At 42.6% G+C, this 16,506-nt stretch overlaps 1 protein-coding gene across 3 annotated transcripts in view; it reads right to left on the bottom strand.

Moving 5' to 3' along the window:
• OVCH2 (ovochymase 2) overlaps nt 1-16,506 on the bottom strand; it is a 108,604-nt gene that overhangs the window by 71,786 nt on the left and 20,312 nt on the right. For 2 of the 3 annotated variants that reach the window (XR_009760617.1, XR_009760618.1), the window contains exon 3: nt 11,325-11,457. The exons of the other annotated variant lie outside the window; for it this stretch is intronic. The gene's annotated coding sequence lies outside the window, so the exon portion shown is untranslated. The remainder of the gene's footprint in view (nt 1-11,324; nt 11,458-16,506) is intronic. 3 annotated transcript variants of the gene reach the window in all.

Raw genomic sequence — 16,506 nt, 5'->3', positions numbered from 1 at the left:
ACTGATACAATTTAATCATGTAGGTAGGCTTGCTAAAAATAAATAAATAAATAATCCCACTGTCTTTTATTATAGTACAAGAAGAGGGTAACATATTAGAAATTGTGGCAAGATTTAGAAATGTCTTGGGGTTTCATATAGGGAAAAGAATTACTCCTTTTTTATCTCAAAACACAAGAACTGATTTTATTGGAAGTTGTGACTACATTTCAGATTAAACATAAACTGCTAAAATTCTTGGGAAATGTTTTCTCAAATGTTTGAGATTTACAGACATTCAGTTTTGATATAATGGAGAGAAAGCTAAGGGAGAATTGTAAAGCTGAAATCATCTAAAAATCAGCAAGAATAGTAGCAATAAAAATGAGTTCTTGGCAACAACTGGTCAATACATTTGTCTGGGATAAGAAGAAACCTCAAATAAACTTCTTTCTAATAAACACTAATAAGAAAGAAAGGAGTATGTTATTACTAGATTTAAGTGCTGGAAATCACAAGTAAGGATCAGGTGAGTCAGATGCAGCAGCAACATTTCTAGGTGGGACACTTTCTGAAGGGGGGAGGTGCATAGCTCCAGGCAATCTCACCCCCATTCCCTGATGGAGAGCATGTGAGGGCCAGGGAAAGGAAAGGCAGTGGCCTTCTCACCCTCCAATTCCTCCTCCATGCAGAGAGTGTGTTAACTTACATAATAGGCTTTGTAAAGGTCAAGTTAACATGAAATTTAGTATGAACACCAGGAATTAAATGAGTGGCATATTTTTTTGTTTCATAAGAAAAAAGGATGTTAAGGATGCAGTGAGCAAAAAGATACCAAAAGGAATAAACAAACAAAATAGTTTATGCTGTATCTAAGAAGTTAAAAGCTTGTGTGGAGCTTATTTTCTCAAAAAATCAGTTTTAATCCTGTATCAAGACAACACCAATACAAAAAAAAAAAAGGTTTAGAAACAGAGTAAGAGCACATTACAGTGCAAACATAGTTAAGCATTTAGGGAGAGTGGTGCTAAGAACAATATGCAAAACTTTCTTGTTGAAGTCAGTGAGATGGGCAGAGCAATCCAACTCAGGGGGAGCTGGTGGAAGGGGTGCCGGCAGAAGAGGAGCCGGCGAGAAGGACGCAGCATCCAGTTGCCATTCAAGACTCTCCTGGCTGGCTGAACGCTGGCTAAACTGGGAGCTGCACACAGGGACTGAAAAGTAAAATCCACCTTTAACAAATACTCCCACTGAGAAGTAAGCACCCTCTGTAGACTTCCATTGCAATTTATTTTCTGAGACCAACCTTTTCTCCAGCATAACTTTTGCCCAGATTGGGACCTGCAGGAGCACTCCAAACACAAATTGGACGTGAGCTATGCCTCTCCCACCCACAGCCCCTCCTCCAGCACGCCCCCAAAATGCCCCTTTTTGGGGCCATAGGACCAGGGCCAGCCCCAGACATTCCAGGGCCCTTGGGCACCAGCTTGCCCTGGGCCCTGGCACGCATGTGCACACACACACATACACGTGTGTGCATGCCCATGACCAGCCCCAGACACACTGGAGCCCTTGGGCAAAAGCCTGCCCCAGGCCCCAGCGCTCCCCTTCCGTGGCTCGCGCATGGCGAGAGCTTCGGGACTCCGCCATTCCCTTCCTGAACTTACCTTGTTCTGTGGTTGCACACGCAGCAGTGCCCTTAAGAAAGATGGTGGCTGAGGTTTCCCTAAGGAGCTGAAGCCTCTGCCGCCATCTTGGTTCATGGCAGGGATGCGAACGCACAGCACGCATGCGTGCCATCAGCCAAGATGGCGGCAGAGGCTTCAGCCCCTTAGGAAAACCTCAGCCGCCATCTTTCTTAAGGGCACCACTGTGTGCACAACCGCAGAACAAGGTAAGTTAAGGAAGGGAATGGCAGAGCCCTGAAGCTCTCACCCTGCGATCCGCAGCAGCAATCCTGCCGCGAATTGCGCAAGGGGAGCAGAGGGGCCCCTCAGGGGCTCCTGTAGCCTCAGGGGCCCTCAGGCCAGTGCCCCACCTGGCTGCCCCTTGGAACTGGCCCTGCTTACGACTGCTCCCCTTCTACCAGGCTGGGCTTCCCTGGTGGATCCCTGGCTGAGCTGGCTGGGTTGTGGCTGTGCCATGGCTGAGCCAGGATGACGGGCTTCTGCTGGTGGAGCCAGGGGTCCATCATTTCCAATTCCCCTTAGCCCGGCATAAATAGCAGTTGGATTGCACCATGAGTCCTTAACTTCATAACATATTTATTGCATAATAGACTTCCTTTCATGGACTGCCTTCAAGTTGATTCCGACTTATGGGCGACCCTATGAATAGGGTTTTCATGGTAAGCAGTATTCAGAGGGGGTTTACCATTGCCTCCCTCTGAGGCTAAGAGGCAGTGACTGGCCCAAGGTCACCCAGTGAGCTTCATGGCTGTGTGGGGATTCGAACCCTGGTCTCCCAGGTCGTAGTCCAACACTCAAACCACTACACCACACTGGCTCTTGATAAACGTACAAAAATTATTGATAAACATGCAAGAAAGCTTTCTGAATGGTGGGTTTACAATACACCTTTTCAGAGAGAGAGAGAGAGAGAGAAATCCATAGCACCTAAAAATCATAGTTTGGAACAGTTGCTATTTTCAGTTTTTCCTATAACTAAAGTATGAACTAGGGTGGGGTATAAATTATTAAAATAAATAAAATAAATAAATAATGTAATTTTTTAAAATCAAAATTAAGGTTAACTGTCCTTTCTTTTTCAAATGCAGGAAAAACCAAATTTGCTAAATGCTTGGGAGTCACTGAACCCTGAAAAGGCCTCATGATGAGCTACACACATTGGGAAAATCAGTAAATAAACCTGAATTACAGGTAGGTGGCCAGCCAGCCAGCCAGCCAGCCAACTTTAGTGTACATAGCATTGTTTCTATTCCTCTAGGGGTATTTTCATCCTTTGCCAAGTACTCAAGCAAAAGAAGAAAAAATAAACACTATGACTGTGAATAAAGTGACTCTTTAAAAGTTAAAAGAGTAATTTAAGGTAGATAGTTTTTCAGATCACTTTAAGTTATCTCGTTATTTCACCCTTTAGCAATAGGCACCCAATCCTGCTCTACCCATTATAATAACTGCAGAATAAAAAGGTTTTACTTATACTGCAGGCAACCAAATGTACTTCCTTCTTGCTGGCTGGGTAGAGAAGTCACATTATAAAATGGTCAGGTTTACCAGAAGAATATAGATTGGCAACATTCATCTGATTTGTAATATAAATTCACTAACAGGCAAAAAACCCTTGCGGTTTAAGAATGTACCTTTAGCTAACAGATATTTCTATCAAACTTTAAAAAGCAGGGAAATTGGGCAGCTATAGTGAATGCGCCAGGGGAGCAGGAGACCTGACCTCCTCCCTGAGATTTTGTACTGCCCTACAAATTTGTAAAAATGCAAACACCATATGGGTTGGTTTTTCACAGTCCAATCCACTTCCTGTGTAGCTTGGAAGAATCTGGTAACATGTCATAGAATCATAGAATAGTAGAGTTGGAAGGGCCTATAAGGCCATCAAGTCCAACCCCCTGCTCAATGCAGGAATCCAAATCAAAGCATTCCTGACAGATGGCTGTCCAATTGCCTCTTGAATGCCTCCAGTGTCGGAGAGCCCACTACCTCTTTAGGTAACTGGTTCCATTGTCGTATGGTTCTAACAGTTAGGAAGTTTTTCCTGATGTCCAGTCGAAATCTGGCTTCCTGCAACTTGAGCCCATTATTCCATGTCCTGAACTCTGGGATGATCAAGAAGAGATCCTGGCCCTCCTCTGTGTGGCACCTTTCATGTACTTGAAGAGTGCTATCATATCTCCCCTCAGTCTTCTCTTCTCCAGGCTAGACATGCCCAATTCTTTCAGTGTCTCCTCATAGGGCTTCGTTTCCAGTCCCCTGCTCATCCTTGTGGCCCTCCTCTGAACCTGTTCCAGTTTGTCTGCATCCTTCTTGAAGTGCGGAGACCAGAACTGGATGCAGTATTCAAGATGAGGCCTAACCAGTGCTGAATAGAGGAGAACTAATACTTCACGCGATTTGGAAACGATACTTCTGTTAATGCAGTCTAATATAGCATTTGCCTCACTACAGCTGCCCAATTTCCCTGCTTTTTAAAGATAGAAATATCTATTGGCTATGTTGCGCTGTGTGTAGTTGTGTTCCTTAATTTCATTTAAAAGCAGCACCACAGCAGCAGAGAGTAACAGCAGATGATGGAATGCGAGTGTGCCAGCGTGTGCATACGTTCGCCTAAGAAAGCAGGCTTTTACCCTGCAACAGCATCACTGAGACTGGAGACTTAGTAAAGTAAGAAATGCTACTTTATTTAGAGAAATACATAGTAGATAGAAAAAGCATACCTAGTTCTAACTAACTAGCTAAGTTGGAGGAATAACTCACAGGTGTAGGAGTAAGCCCCATGCTCGGAGAGAGAGCAGAGACAAAGGGAGTCTCCTCTCTCCTGGACAGCCGGAGGACAAAGGAGTGGAAAGGGAAGAAGGGGGAGGGGCAGGTAAGCTTCCCTAAAGGCGTCACAGTCTAGCGACAGAAGGAAGTCAGTCAGAGCATCACAGGTAAAAGGTAAACAAGCCTATCCATCTGGAGGACCCTAGCTCTATCTTCCTTCTGGAGCACAAACAAAAGAACAAAACAGGAGTTGCTCTTGCCCCACTTCCAAAACCCCTTCTCAATGAGTGTTTGGTTCAGTCTACGAGATTCTACTTGTCTCGCAGCTTGCAATGTCTGACTTTGCCCAACGCCTTCGTGAGAGCGTCTGCAGTCATGTCTTCTGTTGGACAATACTCCATCTTGAGTAGTCCCCTGAGGTAGGTGGGTGCTTCATGTATATATACTTGGTGCGTGAACTCACCCCTTCTGACTCCAAGAGTCTGTTGCATCCTTGCTTGCTTCCCAGTCCCTTTTGGTTGGTGAGCTGGTTCTTCAGCACAGGTATCCCACAGCTACCACCACATCTGGCTTGGTAACAGTACTCATATGCAGGCTTTTCTTTAGCATTTGGCTTCTTCTTGAATTTCCTCTTGTAGCCTGCAGCTCTCTTTCCTTGAGGAAGCTTGGTTGGTGCCCAAGTTTTACTTTGGTGTAGAGATTCCAGCTCTTGCTTGGCTGGCTGCCTCCTCCTCTCAGCTTTGGCTTTGGGTAAGGCATCAATCTCTTTCCATGTCTCTGTTTCTGGAAGTTCATCTCTTATGAGGTAAGCAAGTCTCTCTGGTGGTACACCTCTGTTGGTGAGTTCACAGCGTCTGGGTGCTGGTGCTGCGGCTGCCCCTTCTGGCTCTGTTGCCTGTTCTGGCTCTGTTGCCCCTTCTGGCTCAGACTCCTCACCTTCCTCTGCAGGTATATTGTTATACCTTCTGTGGTGGAAGAATAACTCAGCTTCTTCCATTTTGCTGTCATCTGATTGGTGTGGCGCCCCTTCTGGTCGGTGTGCACACTTTCTTTCATCAAAATGGACAGCTCTGCATACTTCAACCTTGCCAGTTTGGGGATCTATTACTCTGTATCCCTTTTTCGTTGGAGAATATCCAATAAAAATCACTTCCCTGGCAGTGTTGTCAAGTTTGGATCTCTTTTCCTTTGGGATGTGCACAAAGGCTTTGCACCCAAATACACGAAGGTGTGACATACTTGGTACCCTGTCATGCCACAGTTCAAATGGTGTTTTGTTGGTTGCAGATGCAGGAAGTCGGTTCTGCAGGTAAGTGGCAGTAACTGCAGCTTCTCCCCAGTACCTCTTTGGTAACCGCGCATCATCCAACAGGGAACGAATCATATGTTCAAGGGTCCTGTTCATTCTCTCTGAGACCCCATTCTGCTCTGGGTTGTATGCGACTGTAGTCTGGTGCTCTATGCCTTCCTCACGGAGAAAGTCTTGCATAGCTCTAGACACATACTCCCCTCCATTGCCAGATCTTATGATCTGTGGCTTTCTGCCAAATTTGTTGGACACAGTTCTAACATAGTCCTTCAGTTTTTGAAGTACTTGACTTTTCTCCCTTATCAGATACATTGTAGTATACCTGGAGTAGTAATCTATAAAAGTCAGCATGTATAAATTTCCACCTTGGGAGGGCATTCTCATTGGCCCACAAAGATCTGTGTGAATTAACTCCAGAGGCTTTTTGGTTTTCCTCTCACTTTTCTTAGGAAATTTTGGCTTCACACTTTTAGTTTTAATACAGCATTCACAAGTTTGTGTACAATTGCACTGTTTCATTTTAATGCCTCTTGCCAAATTCTCTTTTTCAAGAGCAGCAACTCTTGTTAAGTTGGCATGACCCATCCTTCTATGCCAAGTATGAACGCATTGAGAATCACTGGTTTCCTTGACCACATTTGCATGCATGGGTTCCAAGCAATCAAGAACTAAAAGTCCATTTTCCACCTTTGCAGTGCAACTTATTACTCCTTTACTTAGAACATGACAAAATTCTCCACTAATATGAAATTCTCCTCCAAATTGTAATATCCTGGTAACACTGATTAGATTGTCTCTAAAGTTTGGAACATATAAACAGCTTTTAAATTCCACCAATTTCCGTCCATCTGGCACTTTACACAATAACTGGACATTTCCTCTGCCTTCAGAGAAAATTTCATCTCCAGACGCTGTCAATATCTTTTGCTTGTGACTTTCAAAACTTATAAACAGACTTCTATCATTTATTACATGTGAGGTCGATCCTGAGTCAATTAAAAATCTGCCTTTAGGATCACTCTTTCCTTCATGAGGCACATAGAAGCTAAAATCCTCTTTTCCCACCTTTCTCTGCCTTCATTTAAAAGTTTGCCTGGAGGCATCTCTCACTTCAGCTGGCCTCTGTTTACAGTCAGGCCTCCCTGTTGTCTGCTTTGGAGTTTTGCATATGAAACCCCTGTTGCTGTGTTTGTCTATGCCCTTTTGTAGATTCAGGTGGAGACTCATTCTTTTGTCCCTTTCATGTCTCCCTCCAGCAAGGTTTTCTTCTTGAGACAGACCTTTCTCTCCCTGCCGTTCTCTAAAGTCCTGGTCCTTTAAATACGATATGATCTGATTCAGGTCTTGTTCAGAATTCTCTAGTACACAGCAAATTAACTTATGATCCTGATTAAGAGAGCTTAAAAGCAATCCTTTCTTTAATTCTTAAGAACATAAGAACATAAGAAGAGCCTGCTGGATCAGGCCAGTGGCCCATCTAGTCCAGCATCCTGTTCTCACAGTGGCCAACCAGGTGCCTGGGGGAAGCCCGCAAGCAGGACCCGAGTGCAAGAACACTCTCCCCTCCTGAGGCTTCCGGCAACTGGTTTTCAGAAGCATGCTGCCTCTGACTAGGGTGGCACAGCACAGCCATCATGGCTAGTAGCCATTGATAGCCCTGTCCTCCATGAATTTGTCTAATCTTCTTTTAAAGCCATCCAAGCTGGTGGCCATTACTGCATCTTGTGGGAGCAAATTCCATAGTTTAACTATGCGCTGAGTAAAGAAGTACTTCCTTTTGTCTGTCCTGAATCTTCCAACATTCAGCTTCTTTGAATGTCCACGAGTTCTAGTATTATGAGAGAGGGAGAAGAACTTTTCTCTATCCACTTTCTCAATGCCATGTATAATTTTATACACTTCTATCATGTCTCCTCTGACCCGCCTTTTCTCTAAACTAAACTTCATCAAGTACTCTGCCACACCTTTCCAATCTTGCTAAAAGTTCTGAAAACTTTTCTATGTATTTACTCAGGCTTCCTCTTTCATTAGTTTCTTTCAGAGAAAACAACTCTTTGTACAAATATAAAATATGGCTCTTTGTTTTCTTGGTATAGACTCCCTGTAGCTTCTCATAAAATTCTTTAACACTTCTGCAGCCTGCACAGACATTCAAACCTTGATCTGAGCAGAAATAAGAAGAGCTTTTACTTTTGCATTGTTACGTGTCCATGCAGCCCTTGCGTTTGCATCCTCAGCCGAGGGTTCAGGATCAGTCAGGGCTCCTTCCAGCCCTTCTCGTTCCAGGAGCGCTTTAAATCTCAGGTCCCATAATTCGAAGTTATCCTTTTCCAGCTTTGGAATGCGTCTCTACAGCAAAGATACCTCAGCCATCTCTTCTATCTCTGTTCTACTTTTCTTTCTAACTCAAAGTCTCCCTTGTAAATTACTTGCAGCACTTTCAGCTTCAGCTACAACTTGCATTCAATTTTGTAGGCTGGGCCCATAACCCTTGTTGCACTGTGTGTAGTTGTGTTGCTTAATTTCATTTAAAAGCAGCACCACAGCAGCAGAGAGTAACAGCAGATGTTGAAATGCGAGTGTGCCAGCGTGTGCATACGTTTGCCTAAGAAAGCAGGCTTTTACCCTGCAACAGCATCACTGAGACTGGAGACTTAGTATATAGAAAAAGCATAGCTAGTTCTAACTAACTAGCTAAGTTGGAGGCATAACTCCCAGGTGTAGGAGTAAGCCCCATGCTCGCAGAGAGAGCAGAGACAAAGGGAGTCTCCTCTCTCCTGGACAGCCGGAGGACAAAGGAGTGGAAAGGGCGGAAGGAGGAGGGGCAGGTAAGCTTCCTTAAAGGCATCACAGTCTAGCGACAGAAGGAAGTCAGTCAGAGCATCACAGGTAAAGGTAAACAAAGCCTCTCCATCTGGAGGACCCTAGCTCTATCTTCCTTCTGGAGCACAAACAAAAGAACAAAACAGGAGTTGCTCTTGCCCCACTTCCAACAGGCTATAGGTATGTTCTCAATTTTTCCTATTAGTGAATATACTTTAATGTTAAATGGATATCCAGCAATTTCTTTCATGCCGATATATATATTTCTGTTTCTACAGTGACGGCTAAGGTCACCTAGAATGCATTTAATTAGTTGTAGTGTGCAAGATATGAATAAACAGCATATATTATAAAGATTTGAGAGCCAGTGTGGTGTAATGGTTAAGGTGTTGGACCAGTGTGGTGCCCTCTGAGCCATATATTTATCATATGAGTGTCAGACTTCAAATATGTCTACTGCAAAATCTTTGCTCTCACACAGAGGCCTCATTTCTGGACAAGGTGAAATCCTACAATTCTTTGCACAAGAGCCATGTTACATTCAAGCATTCTTGACAGGGAGGATCCAGATTAGTCAGTTTCAAGCTGGGAGGAAAAGAACACAACTTACAGTGCTTGCGCTCACACACATACACACATACACACTCACTCACACACACAGGGAGAGAGAGAGAGAGAGAGAGAGAGAGAGGCTCTTTGGTATGTTTGGCTCCCCCTCCAATCCCCATCAGCTGTTAGGTGGGAAAAGAGAGAATTTGCCTGCTGCTGGATTGGCTGCAAGATCAATATCACATTAAAGTACTAGAGCTTGCTCTTCTCCCCCTCTCCTTCCCCCCTATCAGCCCAATGAAGCTCAGGTGAAAACCTCCTCCTTTAAACTCCGCGTTTTCAATGAATTGTCTGCATAATACCGCAAAATAGCTTTTAAGTGGGAATATTATTCATTAAACATTTGATTTTTATGTTTGATCGCAAAATAGTAGTGTTTTTTTTTTAAAATAACACAACCCAATGTGATACAGTTACAGAAGCCAGAAGGAAGTACCCTAGTTCAGTATCAGAAGCAGGAATGAACTGTAAGAAAGGAGGAGGTGTGGACAGAGGGCGGATCCAACTTCAGTACCGGATATGCAACTGACTATTAGGGGGGAAGGAGACAAGGGATTGGCATATGACAGAGAAACGGCCATGGACCACATGTTGCAGGAAAGTCTGCAGCATTGCTTCCGAGCTCATGGACGTTAATGCAATTGATTATTGATACAGGAAAGCATATTGGTTTTTCAGTGGTGTTTCTAATGCGGATTTGTGAATATGAAAATCCGTACTAGCTTGCAACATCATATGGACAATGCTGAATTAGTGAGGACACAAAGCAATAACACTGCAGATTATACAGGCCCAGAATTTGCCCTCAGGGTTACAAATGAAAAAGCAGGACCAACAAGGGAAAGGGAGTGGAAGCTAAACGGTTGAGCCATGCCAGAACGAAGTGATAAATAGTATATGGGCATTTATACACCCATGGGGGTCAGGCTGATGTTCCCAAGTTGTTGGTAGTCTCTTGCTTCAGCTGGCCTAGCCAAGGAAAATGCTACTGCACAGGTACAACAACACCCCTTTCATGCCTTATTTCCTCCCAGTCCCTGCATGGCAGTTTGCTCTATGGATCAGTAAGTGCAGGAGGAGGCATACAGCCACCTGCTCCTCCTGTAGTTCTTTGGACTGGGGCTTTACGTTTGTTTCTTTTTTCATTTCTCAGGGACATAATCTATCTTCTTGCAGACAAAATTGCTGTGACAGCTTACACACATGCTGTAATAGCAAAAGTGACTCAATGACTTATGATATTATATGTGTGTGTCTGCATGTGCACATACGTTGATGTACAATTATGTATAAAATATGTGTGTGCCTCCTGATTTAGGTATAACCATCTCCACCCTTGAAACTTAGTGATATACAGTTACACCTTCTCATATCTGTTCTTTATGCTTAAGCCGAGGGAAGCCCAGTATAAGCACTTGCCGATATGGTCCCTTACTGTAGCGAAGTCATACAAAATCTGTCAAAGCAGGCAGCGTAGCTGTTTGAAATGTCATCTTCCCAGTGTTGATGCCCATCATGGATAGTATGGATATGATTTCCTTAAACAATTAGGGATTTTATTTATTAAAAAACCAAATAGGCCAGAAAGGTGGAGTTGTTTTAAGTATCAGGAAGAAGTGGGGTGGCCAGTTTGTTACATCTCCAATAGAAAAGCAAATGATACTGAAACCACACTTTGAAAAAAGTGTTCTTCAGTTTCTAAGGAATGCCATCACCTTTTTTCTACAGCCATATGTTCGGTTTTGTCAAAAGACAATTTCTTGCTGTTTGTTCCTTCCAGAAAAAAGGAGGAGAAAAAAATCCCAAAATGCTGTACACAGATTTATTTCTTAAACAATTCCAACATGGTTTTGGCCTCTACTGTTTGTTCCTTCCAACGTTTTTGCATGAGGTGGTTCTTTTAAGGCTAGCTAGGGAATGCTCTAATACTGCTTTACCCAACTTGGTGCCCTCCAGACATTTTGGACCAGAATTCCCATCTTCCCTGACCATTCACCATGCCAGCTGTGGATCATGGGAACATTTGGAGGGCACTACGCTAGTGAAGGCTCGCTTAAGTTATGTGACTGTGCCTTGGATTCAATGTAACCCATAAATGGATAAATGAAAAATGAAACAAGATACGTAGGGGAGGTTAAGTGACTTACCCAAAGGCACATTAGCAGATTCAATCCAGCAATACATTTTCCAGCTCCTTGTCCAGTGCTGCATCCATCATGTACTGCCAATGACACTAGTGATTTCTACAACGATTTCTACACTGAAGGGCAGTATATAAACCTTGAAAACAAATAGCGCCCAAGAATATCAAACTCTGATGATTTTATTATGGGAATACAGAAGGGATAGACCAGACTTTCCCAACTAGTGGGCCACCAGATGTTGTTGGACCACAATTCCCATCTTTCCTGACCATTGGCAATGCTGGCTGAGGCTGATGGGAGTTGTCGTCCAACAACATCTGGTGGCCCACTAGTTGGAAAAGGCTGGGATAGACAGAGAATATAGTAACACACACATGTTTGAATATTGTGTACAGTAGGGCCCTGCTTTACGGAGCTTCGCTTTACAGCGCTTCGCTAATGCGACTGTCTCAATTAGATGCAATTAGATTAAAGCCCCACTCACATGGCGCTTGTTCCACTTTTATGGCGGTTTTCGGGCGTTGCGAACCATTCAATGAGTTCCGCTTTTCAGTAGTTTTTGCTTTTCAGAGGGGGTCCGGAACATAACCCGCCATATGAGTGGGGCCCAACTGTGCTTTGCATCAGACATGTAATACTGTGCCACTGCCAGAAACTGCAGTAGTTAGAGATAAGGAAATATGCTGAACAGAAGATTAGTGTATCACCACTTTTGATTTAAGCACATGAATAGAGGTCTAAGTCGCTACAATATTATTATGCCAGAGAACTGTACTAGAAAAGTTGCTCTTGAAACAGAAGTCATTTTAAAGAACAAGATGTATAATTGTAATGTATTTGCTCTTAACAAAGAGAGGAGTGCAAAAATAAATAAGCCCACTCTTCCTGAGCTGTTATCTCTAGACCAGTCACGGAGTGTTTTATCACCACTCCGCTGTCTTCTACCTACTTCAGGTTCCTCTCCCCTGAAAACCTTTCACCTCAAATTCAATGAAGCAGTTACTGTAACAGCAACAGAAATATTGCCACAGCAGCACCTTTCTGCTGAAAAACCAGTTTGCCATGCAACATGATCTACCCACCCCCAAACTGAAAGCATACGCATGCAAACCTGCCTGTCTCTTCTTCCCTACTGCAGGGAACAAAAGGCTGGAGAGGGAGCAGGATGGTTTTCCTGCTAAAAGTCCCAGAAAGTGAAGGATCGAGAAGCCACTCTCCCACATAAGATTTCCACTTCTGCAACTGCATTGTGGGGAAAAGATTACACCTGACTGAGCACCTTGTGCAGTCTGACCTTTAAAATGTTACATATTCAAAAAACCCTAAGAGCACATGATTTCATTCAACCTGAGGTTATAGACATTGGGAACTGACTGCAAGGGCTATTATTAAATAGGGTGCTTTTATTGATTTGTATGCTGTGTTTTTTTAATCGCTATGTTTTAAATGGCTCTAATTTTATGGTTAGCTTAATTACATTTTAATCATAACTTCTGTATGTTTTATTTATGTTTTAACTGTATTTGTTTTAATTTTTGTAACTGGAATATAAATGAATAATAATAATAATGTTTGAACCATCATAACTACACTATAAGGATTTTTTTAAAAAACTCTCTTCAAACTTGTGCTGAATGCATATTTATCCTATGAATACACAAATTGTTTTCTCGGGTAATGCTTCACTGATGACCTAGACAACAAGGATAGGGTGAGTGCTAAGCTCGGAGGTGTTTTCACTTGTCATACCCACCTCATAACATTTTTTAGCACTAACTATGGATACTGCCTTAATATTTGGGCACTGTCAGACGTGTGAGAAGGAACAGAAGGCTATAGCTGTTTCCACCTTTTATCATCTGTGCAGAAAAGCCTGGGGCTAAAACCAATTTGCAAAAGCGCCATGGTATTCTACTGGTCCAGCTTCTGTTACCCAACAGCAATTATAAGGAAACTGTTGCCTGAGGCGAGCCAGGTCTGTTCATGTAAACCACTTTGCATCTCTCATTAGCTTTGAAGCGGAGAGTGAGGAAGAAGATGCAACATGGGCCCAGAATCTCTTATTTTTTATTCTGTCTTAGCAGAGAAGTCATGTTTCCACTTGAATATACAAAATACCAAGTATGTTCTGTCTGGCAGGGAGATGGATAAATTGGGTGGTGGTTAACACAGCCACAGCCCATCTCCCAACACCCAAAAGGTGTCAAAGCATGCCTGATGTGAGATTAACTGGACACAGCTACCTGTTAACCAACTAGGGTTACCAGACCTCTAACTTTCAGCCGGAGACTCTGGTTTTTTTGGGTCCTCTCTGGGTGTCTGGGTGACTCACCTTAATCTCTGGACTTTCAGCTTTCATTTAAAAAAATTAAGTTTCTAGGTGGTCTGGTTCCCGAGATATACTCCAAAATGTCAGCCACTCCCCCCCCCCCAACTTCTGTTAGTTGCTCTAAATTCTTCTCTAATCTAATCCCTGCCGTTTCAGGTTTTTAGCCAATAAGAAGTCAGGATTGTGATTGACAATAGTAAGAGCTAAACCTCATTTCAGGTTCTGAGAATAGTTTCCTTTTCCTGTTTCCTTTCACATCAGGAATTCAGTAAATATATAGCTTTCAGCAGCATAAAGAGTACTTTCTCTGTACAGGATTGGGACTTGCTTCTGAGTAAACATGCATAGGATTGCACAACAGAAGATCACAGAAGGATCTTGGTAGACATAAAAGTGTACATGTAAGGTTTTTGTAATTACTTGCAAAAATTGTATATTATACTTTTATTTTTCAAATAATTTTTCAACAGAAGTTTTAAAAAGTGTATATGCTTCAGTGTTACACTTTTCTAATTAAGGTTTCAAACAAAGTTTAAATTTTACAGGACTGTGGAAGAGGGCAGCTTATTTGTCTTATTCATAACCTGTTTTGAAAACTTTCCCAATAATATTTTTTCTGGGAGTAAAACTTCAATGCTAATTCCACATACCTGAGAACTAACCCCATTGAATTCAGTAGAACTTACTTTTGAGTAGGCATAGTTAGGATTGTGCTGAAAATCAATGGGACTTTTGAGTGAACATTAATCCTGAAGAGGGCTTATAAATGCCTTTTAAAAGAGAAGAAATGAGCCTTCTTCGCAAATAAGTGGAGGGATCTAGGCCAAGCCTTGCTACATAAAAAAGATCAGCAGTTTTGGAGACTGGTCCAGGGAGGTCATTCTCAATGTGATTTTATTCCTATTCCCCTGATCCTTCCAGATACTTGGGTAACACATTTCACTGCCCTTTTTGGCTCAGTTTCACCACCCCAGCCCGGTTTCCCAAGCGAGAAGGCGGATTTGCCTTCGTGGCCACCAGTTACATGCACTGAGATAAGAGATCTGATCTCAATGCTCCATCCAAATAAAGCCCCTGGTGAGGACATGTTGCCACCTGAGCTGTTCTTACTTGAAATTGACTGGTGGGCACCCCTCTTAGCAAATCTTTTTACATACATCAATAATACTGGGGATTTCCCCAAAGGCTGGAGTACTAGTATCATAGTACCTATTCATAAAAAAGGGGATCCATCAGACCCCCGAAACTATAGACCTATCAGCCTCCTTGATGTTACAGCTAAATTATATGGGCACTTTCTCTTGAACAAATTGGTCGACTGGGACACTAAATACACGATCATACACCAAGAACAGGCGGGATTCAGAAAAGGCAGGAGCATGATAGACCAAGTCTATATTCTGCAGCATTTAATCTCAAAAGCCCAAAAAGGAAAAAATTCATCACTTTATATAGCGTTTATAGACTTTGCCGCACCATTTGACTCGATAGAGAGCTATTGTGGCATAAATTGGACCAATCTAATGTAGACAAGAGACTGGCATGGTTAATAAGATCTTTACATCAATCTAATACCCTAAGAGTACGCCTGGGCAGAAATGGCGCTTTATCACAGGAAATTCTGTCTTTGAAAGGGGTGAAGCAAGGCTGCATTCTGGCCCCTTTCCTCTTTAATTATTTTATTAACGACATAATCCCTACATTATCTTCTCTTTAAGTTTTTCCCTCCATCAATTGGTAAAAAAAATAATATCTGCGCTATTATATGCAGATGATTTGGCCCTATTTTCTCTAAATAAGATCGGCCTAAAGATAATGCTAGTCTCTTTAGAGAAGTATTGCCGAGTGAACCACCTACAGATAAACCACTCGAAATCTAAAGTCATGATCTGTGGGAAGAATAGGCTATCCAAAAATCTTTGGACTTTAAATGGGGTCTCTTTAGACCAAGTTCATATGTTTAAATACCTAGGTATAATTTTGACCAATAACCTTTCGTGGAAACCCCAGGCGGAAGATATTAAATTAGCAAGCGCCAGAATAACAGGACAATTAAAAAGGTTTTTCTATTCCCGGGGGGGGTCAATTAATAGCACCGATGATAAAAATCTTTACTGCTAAAGCCCTCCCCAAATTGCTATATGGGGCAGAAATCTGGGGCCATGCTCTTCAGTCAATTTTAGAACCTCTACAAAATCTATTTTTGAAACAGATTTTGGGCCTTCCACGTGGTGCATCTTTTTCCCATGTGAGAGCGGAAACAGGCCTCCCCCCACTGAAAGCCAAAATAGATTCCGCGGCATTAAGATTCTGGAAGAAAATCTCCCACCTTGATGAATTCTCAATTGTTAAATTATGTTGGCAAGAACAACTTCAATTTGGTGGCTGGGCCCACACTGTTTTAATGTTAATGGATACTTACAACCTTTCTCCTAGTAATCTCCCAACATTTTCCCCAAAGGAATTGAGTAATTGGATCTTTAATTTCCACGAGGTGCAAGATAGGCTTTTTATTGAGTCATCCTCTTTTTCAAAATGGTTTCCTTTTTTTAAATTAAATCACACCATTGCCCCTTATTTCACTATCCTTACCAATCCGAAGATTCATAGAGTCTATACTGAAATTAGATTCCAGACTATGAACACAGCCTATTTGGAGGGCAGATATAAAGGGGTGCCAAGATCTGACCATTTCTGCATTTGCGGAAATAGGGAGATCAAAGATCTGGTCCACTACATGCTAAAGTGCCCCTTATATAACGACCCTAGACACAAATTTTTAGCACCTTTTACAGTCCCTAGAGCTGGCCTCTCTTCAGATATTTTAATAGCCGACCTACTTTCGGATAATCATAG

Source organism: Rhineura floridana, chromosome 2 (genome assembly GCF_030035675.1).
Source record: "Rhineura floridana isolate rRhiFlo1 chromosome 2, rRhiFlo1.hap2, whole genome shotgun sequence".
In the NCBI taxonomy this organism is placed as follows: Eukaryota; Metazoa; Chordata; class Lepidosauria; order Squamata; family Rhineuridae; genus Rhineura; species Rhineura floridana.
This window is presented reverse-complemented; position numbering and strand designations above follow the sequence as displayed.